Here is a 15,560-nt window from a genome sequence, read left to right as displayed (position 1 = left end):
ACCTATGGGTGAGTATGTGTTTTAATGCCCTAAGACCAACTGAGACAAGGAGTTGGGTGAACACGTCACTTTCCAGAATTTGAAAGGGCCATCTCCTTTCTAGAAGACCAGAAAAAAACTGATCAACTGAGTCCAACAGCAGAAAAACACTGCTATTTTCCTTGAATTCAGAGAAGAGAAACAACCAAACAATGCAGCAGAATCTCTCCCAATAAGTCAAGTCCTGAGCCAATGCGATTCATACTAGGAGGTCAATCTTAAGAGTTACCAAATCCCAAGCCAAGAAACTAACATAAAAAGTGATAAAAAGCTGTCCCTGGGGGTACAATTACAAAAGTTAAAAAAACATACATAAAATAAGCAAAAAAGAACTCATTAAAAATTGCAAACATACATGGAGACAAGCTTTATCTCCTGGGAGGACAGTCGGCTAAGAACACCATCTAAAATTTAACTTCATAAAATGCATGTAACAATGTTTAAAAGGGCAGAATATGAGTAATAAATCTACTCAAAAATAAATGATTGAACACGAATATACAAAAGAAAATAATTTTTAAAAAAGATTTAAAATAAATAAAAAATAGAATTGTCAGGTACTTTTAACAAATCAGAAACAGCTGAAGTAGGAATGTATAAACCAGAATATGGGTAAAGAAAAGTTGATATGGAGTGAGTCAAAGGACAAGAAACAAATGAAAAAAAAATCTAGTAACTCATCTCACAGAAGCTGCAGAGGCGAAAACAGGGAGAACGAGGAAGGACCAAGGTGGGCAGGTCTGAGATTCCAGATCCCCACAAACAGGCAGGTCCTCACTGAAGACACACGCCAACAGGGGCACTGTATAATGACTATGGGATCAATTCAACAGGAAGATGTGACTACTATAAACGTATATGCACCTAAATACAGGGCATAAGGCTATTTAAAAGATTTGTTAGGGGACTTAAAGGGAGACTCAGACTGAAAAACCCGAGGGACCCTTACTCCGGTGTTTGGTGTGCTTTGTGACAAGTGTGGCTAAGAGCTAACTGCAGATCTTTTGCTTCTGTACACATTAGCTTTGCTTGCTAACGCCTAACGATAAATCTTGTAACATTTTAGAAACTGGGGTTTGAAAAGCCCGCAAGTGGGAACAAGCGCCAGATGTCCCTTCCCCCAAGATTAGCTAACACACTCTAAGTTTGGAGTTTCCAAGAATTTCCATTCTCCGAATGTTTCAATTTCCCCCAGAAAAGAAACTAATTGTAACTCCCACCCTGGGCAGCCTCTCCCCATCTAAAGGACCCAATGAGTACTCATGACAACCTTTAAACTAGCCAATCAAGCTGAAGCCCACGAAATACGTTAATCTTGTGGTTTTTGCCTTTAAAAGTTGCTTGTAACTGTGGCCCGGGGCTTCTCTTCACCTCAAGCGACAGGGAGCCCATTTGCGCAAATGCCAAATAAAAATCCTCTTGCTTTTGCATCTACCGGTCTGGAGTTTGGGTCTTTGGGCGACCACCCGAGTGCACTGGATTCCCAAACTTGGGGTCCTTCAGTGATATGAATCCAGGAGCCAAGAATTTCTTCCAGGTCTCCCACATAAGTACAGAGGCCCAAGGACTTGGTCCATCTTCCACTGCTTTCCCAGGCCATAGCAGAGAGCTGGATCGGAAGTGGAGCAGCCAGGACTCAAACTGGCACCCATATGGGATGCCGACACTGCAGGCGGTGGCTTTATCTGCTATACCATGGTGTCAGCCCCAATGAATTTATATTCATACATTGTTACCTCTCATGTGTGTAATATCAAATGATAGAAATTCTTTTAAACCATAAAGATTACACATGACTACAAGAGTGCTATATGATTAAGGAACTATCAACAAATATTCAGGAATTTAACAGACTATGTCTCTGACCACATTTCAATAAATTTGAGAGGGTAAGGGCATAACCTCCAGTCTGAGACAAAATAAATATACCTAGAGTCTCAAAGAGGAATAGTTATGAATAAATTACAAACATTTATGTGCAACAGCAATGACAAAACTTGTGCAGTGCAGCTATGGAAGTCTGCAGAGCAGGGAAAAGGAAAATTAACGAGTGCAGTGTTTAATCTATGAACTAATGAAAACAGGAAACAAAGTAAATCTAATGGAAGTAGACACAGGAAGAATAAAGATAGGAACATAAATTACTTGAGGCAACGAACATTAGAAAAATAATAATCAGGTGTTGGGACTGTGGCAAAGCAGCACTGGAATCCCTTATGGGCGCTGCTTCAAATCCTTGCTAATCCACTCTGATCCAGCTCCCTGCTAATGGCCTAGGACAGTAGCAGAAGATGACCCAAGTCCTTGGGCCCCTGCACTCACATAGGAGACCCGGAAGAAGCTCCTGGCTTCCGGCTTCAGATAGTCCAGGCCCAGGCCCAGCCCTAGCAGTTGTGGCCATTTGGGAAATGACCCAACAGATGGAAGACCCGTTTCTTGGTCTCTCTTTAACTCTGCCTCTCAAATAAATAAATAAAACATTAAAAAATTAAAAGTAATAATCAGTGAAGATAATATGAAAACACTAGCCATGTAGACAAGCAGCACTGGTAAGACCTGACTAAAGAAGGAAAACAGTGATAAAGGAAGATGTGGCATTCCTACCACCCGATGGCAAGATCCTGAACTTATTTCTGATGAAACAAAACACCAGTCACCTAGACTGGTTTAGCAGTAACTGGAAATCTTAACGAAGACTAATAGGTGTTAGAACACTTCATCAAGAAGAAAAAGAAACACTCAAGTCGCCAGACCCGGAGCTCCGCGGGAGTATTTCGCCGCTGTCTCCTCATCAAACATGAGAACCCCGACTCTCACAAACTGGTGTGGAAGCAAACAGCGCAGCGTAACCCGCGGTCAAAAGGAACCCTGGACATGGATGAATGGATAGATCATCAACAAGCAATGTATCCCAGGAGTGCTACACTGGTGTGGTGTTAGAGTGAACTTTTAACATAACAAGACATGTGAGCAAAGTCGTATTATAAAATTATACAGTAATTTCATTGGAAAAGAAAAAATTAAACAAAAATAAACATTTATTCATTTTACAATCTCTTAAAGAGAAAATCCAGCTTCCTCATCACAAAAACAGAGCACATTTTCTTAATTAAAATATTGAAAGCTGAAAGCCGCTTCTTTGAAATCAAGAATAAAACAGAGTTGTTCGCTACTGCTTTTTTATAAACTCAAAACGACACCAGAAGCCCAGCAAGTGTAACAAAATAAAAAAAAAAGATAAAAGAGCTGAACTAATTGGAAAAGAAGGAACAAATCTCTTATTTGTACAGCACAAACTAATTGTGTAAATGGGAAATGCGACAGAATCCACAAATTAGCTCATCATTACAACACTGAAGCACAGTCATTGATTAAAATTACACACTGACTTGCGTTTAGATTCTGGTTTCCGTGTGCGGCAGCTTCTTTGTGGCTTGCTGTAGGGCAGCGGACACAAATCTGCCCGCAAAGGAGGATTCTTCACCTGCACGGGGGCCACCACCGCCCCCCAGGAGGTTGTGGAGGTAAAATGAGGCGCTGTTCATGGCACCTGGGAACATTTTCCCTCCTGTCCACAGCTCACTTAATGAGAGGAACAGAGAGAGAACCAGCAGCTTACTCAATCCCCTATCTGTAGGACACATTAATAATTAAGCTCAACTACCAAAGAATTTCTCTACCCCGAATTTTCTTCTAACAGGAAAGGAACTCAACCCTGGCAGGACTTTTTCCAAGAGAAGCCTACACTGCACGGACGGCTGTGTGAGTTGGGGCACTATCTCAGCTGTTTCCCGAAAACCAGCACAAACCAGCAGGCTCCCACAGGCCCCAGAGGCACCCAGGACCAAGTGCAGCCAGAGCTCCGCCTTGTCCTGCGCAGACTCTTGCTCCTGGCTCTACTTCCACTGTCCAGAGAGGAGATGAGAACACCAGAACGGCAGCATGTGGCAGGACAGAGAACTGTGTGTGTGTGTATGTGTGTGCCTGTGTGCCCATGTCTGTGCATATGTGTACACGGGAACGGGAGCACGTGGCAGGACAGAGAACTGTGTCTGTGTGTGTGTGCCTGTGTGCCCATGTCTGTGCATATGTGTACACGGGAACGGGAGTCCGTGGCAGGACAGATAACTGTGTGTGTGTGTGCCTGTGTGCCCATGTCTGTGCATATGTGTACACGGGAACGGGAGTACGTGGCAGGACAGAGAACTGTGTGTGTGTGTGCCTGTGTGCCCATGTCTGTGCATATGTGTACACGGGAACGGGAGCACGTGGCAGGACAGAGAACTGTGTATGTGTGTGTGTGTGTGTGCCTGTGTGCCCATGTCTGTGCATATGTGTACACGGGAACGGGAGTACGTGGCAGGACAGAGAACTGTGTGTGTGTGTGCCTGTGTGCCCATGTCTGTGCATATGTGTACACGGGAACGGGAGCACGTGGCAGGACAGAGAACTGTGTGTGTGTGTGTGCCTGTGTGCCTGTGTGCCCATGTCTGTGCATATGTGTACACGGGAACGGGAGCACGTGGCAGGACAGAGAACTGTGTCTGTGTGTGTGTGCCTGTGTGCCCATGTCTGTGCATATGTGTACACGGGAACGGGAGCACGTGGCAGGACAGAGAACTGTGTCTGTGTGTGTGTGCCTGTGTGCCCATGTCTGTGCATATGTGTACACGGGAACGGGAGTCCGTGGCAGGACAGATAACTGTGTGTGTGTGTGCCTGTGTGCCCATGTCTGTGCATATGTGTACACGGGAACGGGAGCACGTGGCAGGACAGAGAACTCTGTGTGTGTGTGTGCCTGTGTGCCCATGTCTGTGCATATGTGTACACGGGAACGGGAGCTCGTGGCAGGACAGAGAATGTGTGTGTGTGTGTGTGCCTGTGTGCCCATGTCTGTGCATATGTGTACACGGGAACGGGAGCACATGGCAGGACAGAGAACTGTGTCTGTGTGTGTGTGCCTGTGTGCCCATGTCTGTGCATATGTGTACACGGGAACGGGAGCACGTGGCAGGACAGAGAACTGTGTGTGTGTGTGTGTGCCTGTGTGCCCATGTCTGTGCATATGTGTACACGGGAACGGGAGCACGTGGCAGGACAGAGAACTGTGTGTGTGTGTGCCTGTGTGCCTGTGTGCCCATGTCTGTGCATATGTGTACACGGGAACGGGAGCACGTGGCAGGACAGAGAACTCTGTCTGTGTGTGTGTGTGTTTGTGCCTGTGTGCCCATGTCTGTGCATATGTGTACACGGGAACGGGAGCACGTGGCAGGACAGAGAACTGTGTGTCTGTGTGTGTGTGTGTGCCTGTGTGCCCATGTCTGTGCATATGTGTACACGGGAACGGGAGCACGTGGCAGGACAGAGAACTGTGTGTCTGTGTGTGTGTGTGTGTGTGCCCATGTCTGTGCATATGTGTACACGGGAACGGGAGCACGTGGCAGGACAGAGAACTGTGTGTGTGTGTGTGCCTGTGTGCCCATGTCTGTGCATATGTGTACACGGGAACGGGAGCACGTGGCAGGACAGAGAACTGTGTATGTGTGTGTGTGTGTGCCTGTGTGCCCATGTCTGTGCATATGTGTACACGGGAACGGGAGCACGTGGCAGGACAGAGAACTGTGTATGTGTGTGTGTGTGTGTGTGCCTGTGTGCCCATGTCTGTGCATATGTGTACACGGGAACAGGAGCACGTGGCAGGACAGAGAACTGTGTGTGTGCGCGCACATGTGTGCATGCATGTGTGTGCCCGTGTGCCCATATATGTGTGTGCATACATGTACATGTGAACGGGAGCATGTGGCAGCACAGAGAACTGTGTGCGCACATGCGTGCATGTATGTGTGTGCCTGTGTGCCCATCTATGTGTGTGCATGGGTACGTGTGTGCATATACGTGTACATGTGTGCGTGTGTGCTTTGCATGTGCCTGTGTGTATGTGTGTGTGCACATATGTGCCTATGTGTATGTGCGTGTGTGCATGCCTGTGTGTGCACTGATTGGAAGCTGTGATCAGGAGTCAGAGCTGGGAGTGAACCCAGATACACCCATGTGTCTGATCCCATCCCCCTGCACAAATGCCTGTCCTCCCCACCCTGCCCCAGAATGCTAAGGATCAGCGTCTTCCCCACGGAATGTCTGCAGGAGGAAGCCTGCCAACGGCCCCGAAGCGACAGGGATAGGTGAGAATGGGGCTGGCCAGACGAGGGCCCTGGGCTCGGGCTCAGGAGGCCTGGCCTGGGACGTACTGAGAGGGGAGGATCAGCCTCCCAGCCAGTGTGCGTGCACCTGTAAACGCCGGGCCCCACACTGCACTAAGCCTGTGCCCTGGGGACTCTGTCCCTCCCTCCTGGCCGCAGCTCCCTCCTCACCGTCTCAGGAGGATGTAGCTGATGCAGACCACGGCCTCCACGGTGCAGAAAGCTGGACATGGAGCACAGCAGGACTCAATCTAGCAGAGAGCTGCCTGTGCCCAGGTCCCGCCAGCAAGAACCACTGTGGCCCTAGGGACAGCCAAGAGCACAGGGCCTGCTTCCAACACTGACACCTGGTGGCCAACAGAAGTAAAGGCAGGCAAAGGGCAACTGACCTAAAGCTTTGGCTCTCTTTCCCTTGGACACAGCAAAAGCGGTGTTCAGAGGGAAGTTTATAGCGATCCGTGCCAAGATCGAGAAACTGGACAGGCATCCATCCAATCAGTGGCCTACAAGGACCTATAAAACCAAGAACCAAATCCAACCCAAAGTCAGTAGGAGGAAATAAAGGATGAAAAGTAGAGAACAAACAACACTGAATCCACACACACACACACCAAAAAAAAAATCAGTGAAGTGAGGAGCTGGTTTTTGTAAAAATGAACGAAACTGAAAGACCACGGGGCCAACAAACCAAAAAGGGATGGGAGATAAGACCCAAATAACTAAAATCAGAGATGAAAAAGGAGATGTTACAACAGATACCACAGAAATAAAAAGAATCAAGAATTATACAAACAGCGATAGTCCAACAAATTGATTGGAAAATCTACAATAATTTCTGCAAACAATCTACCAAAGTTGAGCCATGAAGACATAGAAAACCTAGATAAACCAATGACCCAGATGGAGACTGGATCAGTAATAAAGTTCCCAACAGGGGCCAGCGCTGTGGCACAGCAGATTAATGCCCTGGCCTGAAGTGCCTGCATCCCATGTGGGTGGTGGTTCAAGTCCCGGCTGCTTCTCTTCCTATCCAGCTCTCTGCTATGGCCTGGGAAAGCAGTACAAGATGGCCCAAGTCCCTGGGCCCCTGCACCTACATGGGAGACCCGGAAGAAGCTCCTGGCTCCTGGCTTCAGATCTGCGCAGCTCCGGTTGTTGCAGCCAATTGGGGAGTGAACCAGCGGATGGAAGACCTTTCTCTCTCTGTCTCAACCTCTCTGTCTTTCAAATAAATAAAATAAGTCTTTTAAAAGAAATAAAGATCCCAACAAAGAAAATTTTGGGACCGATGGCTTCACTGCTGAATTCTACCAAACCTTTCCATAAGAGCTAATTCCAGTTCTTCTCAAGCTAAACAAAACAAATGAAAGGGAGAGAATCCTCCCAAATGCCTTCCATGAAGGCAGCTTAATTCCAAAACCAGGAAAAGATACAACAAAGAAAGAGAACTATAGACCAATACCCATGATGAATATAGAAGCAAAAATCCTCAACAAATTACTGGCCAAATCAAATCAGAACGATCACTCACCTAGACCAAATGGGATTTACCCCTGGTATGCAGGGATGGTTCAACGTTCACAAATCAATTAAAGTGATACATCACAATAACAAACTGAAGAATAAAAACCAATACAGAGAAAGCATTTGATAAAATATCACATCATTTCATGATAAAAACCTTAAGCAAATTTGGTATAAAAGGCAAGTTCTTAAACATATCCAAGATAATATATGACAAACCCACAGGCAGCATCTTATTAAAAGAGTAAAAGTTAGAAGCATTTCAACTAAGAATGGAAACCAGACAAGGATGTCCACGTGCACCATTTCTATTCAGTATGGTTCTGGAAGTCTTAGAGTCATTAGGCAAAAAAAGAAATCAGAGGGATACAAATTGGAAAGGAGGAAGTCAAATTATCTGTATTTGCAGATGACAGGATCCTATACACAGAGAAACCAAAAGACTCCACTAAGAGACTATTGGAACTTTTAAGAGAGTTTGGTAAAGTGTCAGTATAGAAAATCATCACACAAAAATCAATAGTCTTTTTATACATAGACAATGCCATGGCTGATAAAGAATTTCTAAGATCAGTCCCACTCGCAATAGCTACAGAAAAGTTAAATACCTTGGAATATATTTAACCAGATGTGAAAGATCTCTACAATGAAAATTACAAAGTATTAAACAAAGAAAGACACAAAAAATGGAAAAATCTTCTATGTTAATTGATTGGAAGAGTATCATCAAAAAGCCCATAATACCCAAAGAAATTACAGATTCAATGTGATCCCAATCAATATATCAATTATATTCTTCTCCAATTTAGAAAAAATGATGCTAAAATTCATATAGAAACACTAGAGACCCTGAATAGCTAAAGCAATCTTAAATAACAAAAACAAAGCCAGAGGCATAGCAATACCAGATTTCAAGACACATTATGGGGCAGTACTGGTACTGGCATAAAAAAGATACATACACCAATGGAACAGAGCAGAAACCCCATAAATCCATCCACACATCGATAACCAGCTAATCTTTGACAAAGAAGCGAAAAAAAAATCCCTAGAAAAAGGAGTCTTTTCAACAAATGCTGCTGGGAAAATTGGATCGACACACGCAGAAGTATGAAACAAGACCCGTATCTTACACTTTACACAAAAATCAACTCGCAGTGGATCAAGGATCTAAATCTATGATTTGATACCATCAAATTACTACAGCAAGATATCAGGGAAACCCTGCAAGATATTGCCATAGGCAAAGACTTCTTGGAAAAGACCACAGAAGCACTGGCAATCAAAGACAACATTGATATGTGGGGTTCCAGGGTTCCATCAAGCTAAGAAACGTCTGCACTGCCAAAGGAAACACTTGGCAAAGTGAAAATGCAACTGACAGAATGGGAGAAAAGATTTTTCAAGTATGCAACTGATAAACGATTAATATCCAAGATCTATAAAGAGCTCAAGAAACTCAACAACAGTGCCGCGGCTCAATAGGCTAATCCTCCGCCTTGCAGCACTGGCACTCTGGGTTCTAGTCCCAGTCGGGGCGCTGGATTCTGCCCCAGTTGCTCCCTTCCAGTCCACCTCTCTGCTGTGGCCCGGGAGTGCAGTGGAAGATGGCCCAAGTCCTTGGGCCCTGCACCCGCATGGGAGACCAGGAGAAGCACCTGGCTCCTGGCTTCAGGTCAGTGTGGTGTGCTGGCCACAGCACGCCGGCCGCAGCGGCCATTGGGGGGGTGAACCAACGGAAAAGGAAGACCTTTCTCTCCGTCTCTCTCTCTCACTGTCCACTCTGTCAAAAAAAAAAAAAAGAGAAGAAAAGAAAAGAAACAACAAATCAAATAATCAAGTTAAGAAATGGGAAAAGGACATGAACAGGTATTTTTCAGAGGATGAAATTTAAATGGCCAGCAGACACATGAAAAAGATGCTAAGGACCACCAGTCAGCAGAGAAATCCAACAAAAACCACAAAGAAGCTTCATCTCACCCCAGTAAGGGCTATCATTTAGAAATCAAAAAACAATAAATGCTGGTGGTGATGTGGGGAAACAGGGATCCTCCACCACTTTTAGTTGGAATGTAAACTAGTACGACCATTGTGGAAGACAGTAAGAAGATTCCTCAGAAATCTAAAAACATACCCACCCCATCTAGCCATTCCACTCCTGGGAATTTACTCAAATGAAATGCAATCATCCTATCAAAGAGTTATCTGTATTTAATTCATAATAGTTCCTATATGGGATCAACCCAGATGTCCATCAACTAATGACTGGAAAAAGGAAATGTGGTATATATGCACTATGGGATACCACTATGCCATAAAGAAGAATGAAATTCTGTCTTCTGCAACAAAATGGATATAACTGGAAATGATTACGCTTAGTGAAACAAGATAGTCTCAAAAAGACAAATATCAAATACTTTCTCTGATATGTGGCAGTTATTATAGAATACAAAAATGTGTAAGAATGAAACAGAAATGTGATATAATTGTTTTTAGCCCTCATTTATACTCTTGTGGAACTGCTGTCGTCCTAATTTTATTTGTTGAATATTATGGCTAATGGTGAATTAAGCCTGTGATTACATAACAGATTAAAATTATGTCTTTGTGAAAATTAATGAGAAGAGAAGAGAAGGGGGGAAGTAGGGGGATTAGAGTAGGGAGAGAGGGAAGCAGGGAAGTATGGTTATCTTTTAGGACTACACCTATGAAATACATGAGCTCTATTTTTATATGAATAAAAAATAAAATAACACTGGGCCTTATCACCATTTCTTTTCTTCCCCAGAAGGGACAGATGGAGGGGATTTGAGTGTCCTGTTTAAGTCTGGAGGCAACTCGAGTGTTTTTGGTAAATATCAGAGAAAGCGTACATGTTACCCTTCACAGCACATAGAGAGTCCTTCTGTGTCCTCAGCAGGTGCAAAACTAGACTGTCAAACTCAGTGCCCGAGGCAGGCACAGCATCTCTCCCAGGGACTCCTTCTACCTCCTGAATGTGGCTCTAGACTTTGTCCTTGTTATTATTTGTTTTCAGTCACGAAACTGAAGATTTTATCTTGTGATTTCCTTTACTTGGTAGGACCCTCCAATCCTCTTGGATGTTTCCAAGGCAGGGTATATGAGTACACTAAAAATATTAGAGTACTCGATTTCTTCCACAGCTATAATCCCAAATGGAACACACACACTACTCCCCAGCCATTTTGTATCAACTGCAGCCAATTCTTATTTCCATTGTGAAAGTGATCGTGAAAGACAAACAGAAAATGCTCTGGGGAGATAGTACAGGCATCTGCACAGGTCTGCCAGGAAATGCGGTATCTGCACCAGTCAACTCCAGATTCAGAGCTTAAACAATACTGGGCGCGATGCTCATCTACGTGCAGGGACTTGGGAGCAAACGTGTCACACACACGGGCTCTGTGCTTGTCTAGACTCCAGCAGCCTCCCTGGGCTGGACACAAATGCTCTCCAGCCTGGGGGGAGCTGGCCCCCAACAGCTCCCGTGGGTCTATTCTGCCTTCCCAGTGCCATGTGTGCTGTGTGTCACGCCACCTGACACTTCTGACCCCGGTGACCCCCACCCCACGGCATCCCATTCCGGCACCTCTGGACAATTCCGACGTGGGCACCAACAATTTGTAAAGAAACATGCAACTCTGAGGCAAATCACGTGTTGCCAATCACAGACCCTGTTCTGATAACTGTCACATAATGATAATTTATAGTAAACATTAGGCACACATCGTGTGCAGATTTTTCCAGTCTACCTTTGTGTACCCTGATTGCCATCAAACCTAGCAAAACTCACTCAAGAAACGGGTTATCTCCAAAAGGAAACATTATGGTATATTCCATTAAACATAGTAAAACTTAAGATTTCACATAAAAATAGGTTATCCAATCGCCTGGTAAATGCGTCATTTGTTCATTGTCCAGTACACAATATATTTACAGGAAAATTACCAGGAACTTCTCAGCTGTATCAGATCTCACCCTTATATTTAGATGCAGTAATATATTACCGCTGATAATGCGATGTCAGTGAATAGATTGGAATTTTTCACTGTCCTTTATCAAGATAAATTGTTCTGTCAATAGCAAATGGCTGGCAAGTATTAACACTCGGCACACTATATGACTTTTCATTCCCTGAAAAAATTGTATTTAATGCTTTTGCACAAAATCTATGGCCGTGACTATCCTTATTACCTATTTAACTACCTTTTAAAAGGAAGATTTATTTCTGCAAATTAGGACCTGGGTAACAAGATGGTATCATGCATCATAAACTTTAAGTCAATACAAGGCAGGACACTTGCGGTTGGAAGGGAGGATACCTCGCTCTCGCCTCTTGGTCATCCAATAGCATCAGCAGTGTGTGGCGGGAGCAGCTGCTCGGAGCACAACTTTATCTTGGCCTCTTTCCATCTGCACTGCCACGGCGTCCCACAGTAGCAATTTGCTCATTGGCCTATTCCTTTCAATAGGTATTCCAGTAATTGGCTATTTCACACTCGCAAGGCTTGAACTGGCAGAGAGCAAAGGCCAGGCAGCCGGCCTGTCAGGGCTGCGCAGGCTGCTCGTTCATCAATTATAATCAGCTTCTGCAAGACCGAGGCCCAGGAAGGCTTGTTGGCTCTCATCAGCTGTGCTCCCACTTTAATTTGACCCCAAACCTAGCAGAGCGCTTATCTGAGGAGTCGAAGAGTTGTCTGCTGTCACACGCACGTTTGTTGACTCAGACACTCTGGGCCCAAAGCAGAGAAGAGGGAAAAGGGGGGTGACCCTGAGAACCCCGGGTTCCTTCTGATAGTACAGTCATGTGCCGCCTTCACACAACACACTGCCCTCTGTCAAGACGTCAGTGTGCAAAGGGCATCCAAATCAACTATTTTGTAACAACAGCAAGGTAAGAGGGTCGCATGAAATGAAGAATTGGATTCCCAGAAGGTGAGGTTTGCTCTGGCCAGACACGGTGCACCATCTCACAGATCTCTGTTAAAAGCAGAATGTGCAATCTACAAACAAAAACCAGTGCCACAGCAGAAAGGGGATGTGTGTGCTCCTGCGATGTCGCGTGAGCCAAGATCAGCTGCACACGCAGCTGTCTGGAACTTTCCGTCCACCATGGTAACAGCATGGGCTTCGCTCACACCTAAGGACAAACGGCAGTTCTGCTTTTCTGAGGCATCTCCAGTACCTCCTGTCACTTCCCGTTCCACTGAGCTCTAAGACAACAGAAACATCTGACACAAAGCTAAGTGTTCAAGCGAAAAAAGGTATGTGAAATTGAGACAGCAGGCTGGACCGTAAAATCCTGATCAGGCTTAAATCCCCCATGTTCCAGGACTTGGGTATGTGGGTCGTACTAATTTATGTAACTCACCCTGGAGGTATGAAAACACTCGTGTGCAAATTAGACAGGAGCCTATTTGGAGAACGCTTCCTCAAGTCCGAGATTTATCTTTTTCTCCCCATTGGCATTTAATTTTTTCCAAAATAAGCCAATGCCTACTGGCAATGCACGTGGACAAAATTTCTAAGGGGAATGACCATTCTCTATTGCAAGACTGGCTCTCAGCCCAACCAGCACCCAGGCCTCTTGGCCCACAGTGCTATGGTCTCTGTTCCTCCAGGTGCGTCATGTCTGCTCACCCTCTGCCACCAAGTATCCTGAACACCAACAAAACACACAACCAGTAACTTAACTAATGTAGTAGAGACTTTCGCACAAGTCCAACCAGCAAAACGTGGGCAGGGTGGGTGATTTAGAAAGCTGTTGGAGATGCTCGGGACCCATTCTAAATTCTGAAAAGACATGAATAAAGTCTCAATAAATCTCCCTTCAAAGAGTTATGCACTCCTCCCGGCGGGAGACGGAAGTGACACTGACGGGCGTCTACTTGTAATACATCACTGGCCCATCGCTCGTGTCCCAAGTGCTCGGGAGGCCCATTCATTATTTATCCACAGGCACCACTGCCGGCGCGTCCCTGGGGGAGTGCAGGACAGCCGGTGGAGCGTCTGCTCGCAGCACAAACTTCCACACCACCTAAGAACCCTCAAACACGGGGTGACTGGTCTCGGGCCAGCACTTATCCCGGACTGTGTCAGTACACGCTTCCCTTAGCTGCAGGAAATGGCGTGATCCATACCCCAACATGCACACGGACACCACGCAGGCCTGGCGTGCCTTTCGCCAGAGGCCCACCAGATCCACGTGATCTTCCCTGCATTCCGTTGGATCAGGCACAACAGCACAGGACCCTGCGTCTGCACGTCGTCGAGCACCATCTACTCAGGGGCAGGCGGCACACAAAGGGCCCGGAATCACCTCTTGGGTCGACTGCGGGAGGAGGGGGCAGCCAGGGCTCAGCGCTTCCCGGCCGTGGCCACACTGTGGTGCCAGCCGGAAGGCACCGTGCTCCTCCCTTGTGGCTCACACAGCACTGCCCCACACCTCCTCCTGGGCCAGAGCCTTCACTACCCCAGCCTGCGCCTGCGTCCACCTGCTCAGGGCTGCTGCTTCGCTCGCTTCTCAGTGCTTTCAGCCCTGTCTCATAGAACGTGTATTTTTCCACCTTTGCTCTTCAGCAATAAACAGAGAAATACGAATTCTCAACCACGTTAACAGCTGGGCCGTGAGGGGCTCATAACAATACAACGTTGCTTCAGGCGCTTAGTGGTAACCAATTAAGGCTCCCATAAATTAGGCGGCTAGGTCCCCTCTCAGGTCCACGACTAGCTTATTGCTGGTCACTAACACGTCACTCAGAAGACTAGTCCAAAGATAAGGTGGCCCTGGCCACGTGGGCCTGCACTGTTCCCCGTTCTCACCCAGCCTGGGCACCAGCAGCAGGTACCCCGTGACCCACACCTGGCACGCCTGCTTCTGCAAAGAAAAATCCGCATTAAAGACCACGGCATCCAAGCCACAGAGCGAGCCGCTGTTCGACGGCTGCGCAAGAGTTTCGAAAAGGCTTTGCAATGAATGCCAGTCACGGTGAACGCAGGCATCTCTCAGGGCCCTGAGTGGGGGAGCAGGCGGTCACTCCGCTGCGGAATCCATCTTGTTCCCCAACAGCTGCTTCCTGTCACTTCCTGGGACAGAGGGGCAGAGGACTGCACGCCTCGGCTGTGGACACCTACGCGTCTCCCAGACAACGTGCAGGTGGTCGCGCTGTGCGGAGAAGCCGAGCATCCCCTTCCTCTGAGGATGTACACGGAAGTTTCAGCATCGTTAGCTCACCCCACGACACAATAGATTTTGTTTCTTTCAAGATTGTGCTTCAGCTAAAGGGAAAAAAAATCAGTTTCTGCTTTACCTACCTATTATTGAAAGAGCAGCCATCAGGACACAGAGCTGTCTCATTGGGTCTAAGGGTGCTTTTATAAGGAGAATTTTTTTTTTTAATTATGATTAGTTTTAATTAGAAGCAAGCCTCCATCTTTAAATCCTGTCTGTCTTCTCCCGGTTGGTGTATAAAATTTTTTTCCAGGCAAAATAATTAAAAGTTTATTCTGACTTTGCAAGGGTGGGGGGCCTGGTTCGATCGCACTGTAGCAGCGGTACTAACGATTAATTTAGGATGATGGTGCGACATGAAAATAAAACTTCTTCTGATTCCATTTCAAGGACTCTTCTGTTTAACTAGCTTCAAGAGTCCTTTTTTGATCATAATAAAATTATCTGCCATATGGTTCCGATGCCTGTGATCCCCTCTCAATGAGAGGATTATGCATGAGATAGAATGCCCACTGTAGCCTCGGCCAAGCACACAGCTGGCTCGG

Source organism: Lepus europaeus, chromosome 6 (assembly GCF_033115175.1).
Source record: "Lepus europaeus isolate LE1 chromosome 6, mLepTim1.pri, whole genome shotgun sequence".
NCBI classification, from domain to species: domain Eukaryota; kingdom Metazoa; phylum Chordata; class Mammalia; order Lagomorpha; family Leporidae; genus Lepus; species Lepus europaeus.
The sequence above is the reverse complement of the archived record's forward strand: the minus strand, read 5'-3'. Positions refer to the sequence as shown.